The sequence below is a fragment of the Anomaloglossus baeobatrachus genome, chromosome 5 (assembly GCF_048569485.1).
Source record: "Anomaloglossus baeobatrachus isolate aAnoBae1 chromosome 5, aAnoBae1.hap1, whole genome shotgun sequence".
In the NCBI taxonomy this organism is placed as follows: domain Eukaryota; kingdom Metazoa; phylum Chordata; class Amphibia; order Anura; family Aromobatidae; genus Anomaloglossus; species Anomaloglossus baeobatrachus.
In genome coordinates this window covers 150,256,076-150,260,636 of record NC_134357.1, presented here as the reverse complement: position 1 = coordinate 150,260,636, position 4,561 = coordinate 150,256,076, and positions in this window count along the sequence as shown.

Sequence of the window (4,561 nt, the reverse complement as noted above, 5' to 3'; positions counted from 1 at the left end):
CAGATATTGGGTGACAGCACAGCAATGAAGATTAGTGTGTGAGAAAAATAGAACAATGCCGATTTAATTGATAGGGAGCAAAAGACAGAAGAGTCACTGTGTCTCTGAATCAGAATCAAGGAGGAATACAGACTTGGCAGCTGCTGCCTGTTTGATCACAGTGGTTACATTGCTGCAATTCAATCATACTTTTCATCATTTGTTCTCTATTTACGAAGAAGCAAGCCAGCAATATTGCTGAATGAAATGATAGAATGCAAATTACTGTGTGACGACATAATACAGAGTGCATGTCACACACAGTACTGATTTTTTTTGCATACTTGTTTTATTAGTCTAATGTGATGTACACACACACACCACACTACCACTGCTAATGGGGACCTGTTTCCACTGTTTGTTTTTGTTGTTATTATCAAGGACTTTTTTGGTCACTCTTTTCTTGTAAGGGAGGAATTGTTTAAAAAAAATAAAGTTTCAAAAGAATTCTATGAATCATAAAAAGTCCCAACAGTCCAGTGTGTTATTAACCCCTTAACCACTTATGACATACATTTTTTTCGTAGGTCATATGTTGGGTGCATACGATGTATAGTGGCTTCTATACTATAAAGGACTCGTTCACACATTAGTGAAAAACACACACGATTTTCACTGACGTGCTAAAGGTGCGTATGCCCCTTCGTGTGCCGTGATTTTGGCACTGGTGTGATCTCCATGTGTTATCCATTATAATACATGGAGATCAGGCACTTATACTCACCATGTATTGCAACATAGTAGTAAAAAAGACACATCCAAAATTCATGTTAGGTTCTTGGTTTAACATTCTGATCAGACTGTATGAAGCCCACTGCCACGTCACGGCAAACCGCTGAGTGGGTCCCTAACTCTAATGCCTTTGAGGTGCGGTGCTGCGTACCAACCACTATCACAGCAACAATGCACCAGCAGGACAGGTAACCTGGTGCCTTACAGCGTCCATGCTGCAAGGCTGAGTCCCCATGACTCCAGGCCCCACTGACACAAAATCACTTTACTTCAAAAATGGCTGCCACACAGCACAAACACCTTGGGAAAGGAGCTGAATAACACCTTCCACCAACTTCCAGTATGTAAACTGAGATTAAAGAAAAGGCTGTGGCATACCTCATGTTCAGGTATTTAATTTTTCCCTAGCGGCTTTAGATCAAAGTGTGATTTTAGGATGTGTGATTCATGTTGTTTTCTTTCAGGTGTAATATTTTGCATTCTATCCCTCTGTGTTTTACTTGGATCAGCACTCCTCCCATTTGACACAGGCGTTTTTTAATTAGCAGGAGACTGCAAGGAGGAGTTCTGCCATTTTTGCTCCCAGTTCAAACACTGGGAGCTTGTGGAAGGTGAGTGTACAGCTCCGTTCACAGAGTGCTGGTGATGTGTTGCAGCCATTGTTGTGGTGGTTTTGCGTCATTGGTGTGGCCTGGAGTCATGGGGGCTCAGCCTTGCAGCATGGGTATTGTGAGGCACCAGGTCACCTGCCCTGCTAGTGCATTGTTGGTGCTGTGGTGGTTGGTGGACGGTGCCGCACTTTTGAAGCATAGATTAGGGACCTACTCAGAAGTTCACCGTGACATGACAGTGGGTTTCATACAGTCTGATCAGAATGTTAAACCAAGAACCTCATGTTCAGGTATTTAATTTTTACCTTTAGATCAAAGTATGATTTTGGGATGTGCGATTCATGTCTTTTTCTTCCAGGTGTGCTACTTATACTCACCTGTCCATGCTCCTGCTGTCCATCGTGCTGAGGTCTCCCGCTATGCTGTGTTCAGCCACCGCCATCTCCCTTCTGCAGCTACTTCTGGGTCGGCTGTGTAGTGCATATGCATGAGCATAATTAGCCGGCCTGGAAGCAGAAACAGCAGCATCTGAAGACGTCACTGACGACTGATGAGTTTAAAAAGCTATTTATTTTAAATGTACGTGTTTTTCTGGTACGTGTTTCACGGATCACACCATAATGTGGTCTCTGAGACATCAGTGATGCCAGAAAAAAACAGCATTGTCTTCCTGTGGAGCACATGGACACGCGTGTACACCACACGGAAACATATCAGTGAAGAAACACTGATGTGTGCACAGACCCATTGATTTTAATGGTTCTGCGTATGTCCGTGATTCTGGTATGTATAAAAACTGCAACATATGTACCAGAATCACTGACGTATGAAGGGGGCCTAAGACACCAGCTGTGTTTCATAACCAACATCATTCTTTCATACTATTAATTTATGAAATAGCAATTAAAACGGTGGTTATGCTTTAAACTTGTCTCAAAAAAGGCATAAAAAAAAGCACAATAATATTGTATATCTATAAAAAAAATACAGCATTCACAGTTTCATCAACATTATTACATCTACAGAAAAGATGAGTCTGGGAGTACAAACCTCTGACGACCTTTGACACATTCAGAGCAGGAATGAATGTGTTACTTGGATTTATGTCTTTTTGCATCAACTAAAGTCAATCTGTCAGCAGGCTTTTGTTTAATAAAGCTCAAGCCACCATGTTGTAAGGGTTAAGTCTGAAAGTTCAGGCATATCTGTGTTGTCACAGTCCAATGTTTTGTTTTTTTTACCATGTTTGTTTTAGCAGCCAGACCCTTATCATTGCTCCGGCTACGTGGCTCCTGTCATGTAGTCTGGCACGCCCTCTCCTCTGATTGACACCTCATAGTCAGTGTACAATCTCTATAGACAGCCTGGTGACAGCAAGCACAGCCCTCTGGACTTTGCTACATGACTAAAGCTAAAAATGCAAATTGTGTCAGTACTGCACCCAGTAATCAAAGTGATAGATCATTGGATTCAGAATCTCTTTGCATTCATCATGCTGTTCTCAGGTAAGTTAGCAAAAACCTGCTGACAGATAACCTTTAAGGAATGAGCTTCACACCCAATTTGGTGGCATCTCAACCCTGGAAAAGTTCTCAATTAGTGGACAATAAAACTTCCAGACTCCTTATCCATGAACTGCTCTATTTACTACAACAACTGTTTTCTCCTTTTCCCATATTGATAGTTCTGCTTCACGTCACTAGCTTTACTTACTGCACTATTCATTTTCCTTTTGTGCATAAATATGTGACTCGTCTTCAGATATTGAGTTATACTGTGCCTAATGAAGAGACCTAAGTATTCTTGAAAACTGCCCTTTATTACCATCTGTCACGAACCACCGGGGGGGTCACTCAGAAATCCCCCGCGCTGGCTACCAGTACGTCACAATCGGGGGGTAACAAGTGGGGGTCACCCCTCCTTTATACCTCCCGGCCGACAGAGCACGTGATGCGCTCTCTAGCGCCCCTCTTATAGTCAGGCCAATTATGGAATTGCCCGACAATAAGCAAGGAGGCCGCTATACTACTTATGCCGATTATTGAAGGGTCCCCGGTGAGAGTAGGGTATATATTCCCCCGACCTCCGCGGGCGGAATATATAAAATCTCCCCGAATCTCACTGGCCTCCCCACAATAATCCTTGGCACAAACTCGCTGCCACCAACCGCTTCACGGTAACTATTAGCCGAACACACAGACGTGGGATTCAAGATCGAGATAACAGAACAGCCCAAGATTAATTATATAATTTAATCAGCCTAAAGCACACTAGAACTACAATATATACAATAGGGAATCTACAGAATATACAGTTATGTCAGAGTACAGTTACAAGCAAAGCATGGGTTACAAACAGGCATACACAGTTCCAGCAGTTACCTTGTGCGTCTGGCCACAGGGGGGCGCTGTAGGCCAGGTTTCTAGGATCCTTCCCACAGATGTTTCCTACACGTGACCCCCAGCGAAAGAACCCTGGAAAATGGCCGAAGTAGGGTTATCAACCTGGGCAAATCCAGGTCCCCTCCTACCTTAGTGACCTCAGAGGGAGCACTGCTCCACCCCTGGCTGGAGTTATGGACAAAATCCACAACATGGAATATGGCCATAACTTGGCCTGGGAGCGTCGTAGGCGGACGCCGACGCTCTCATTGTGACAGCTATGAATTTAGCTACAGAACGAGAGGACTCATGACTTGTCTACTAGTTCCCCATTGGCTGATATCACGCCTGGGGTATTTCCCCAGGTCCTGCTCCCATAAAAAGGGTGTGCCAGCATCGTCCGCATGCGGAGACACCATTTTTATGGTTGCCATATTTATCGGAAATATGGCTTGCGAGATATGAACCATTTTTTACTGGAGTCGTTCTGTCTGGATACTTCCATAGCCTTGCTAATTAGATAGCAGCCCCTACTACAGGGTCACGGCAGGGAGTCATCCTGTGTCCATTGTTCCCACATCATCTCATTTCCATATCACAGGAGATGGCTGTTGGAGGTGTAAGTGGGATGTGACACCTTCCCAGATGGTGGACATTGAGAACAAGAAGGGAGGGGGCACTGCCATGGAGTGATGAGAGATTATGACTGGAAGTCATAATTCATCTTCATATCCCGGGATTTGCCTCACACCTCCCCCCTTTTGAGGGCGCTAGGGGGCAGCACACTCCGGTGTTCCC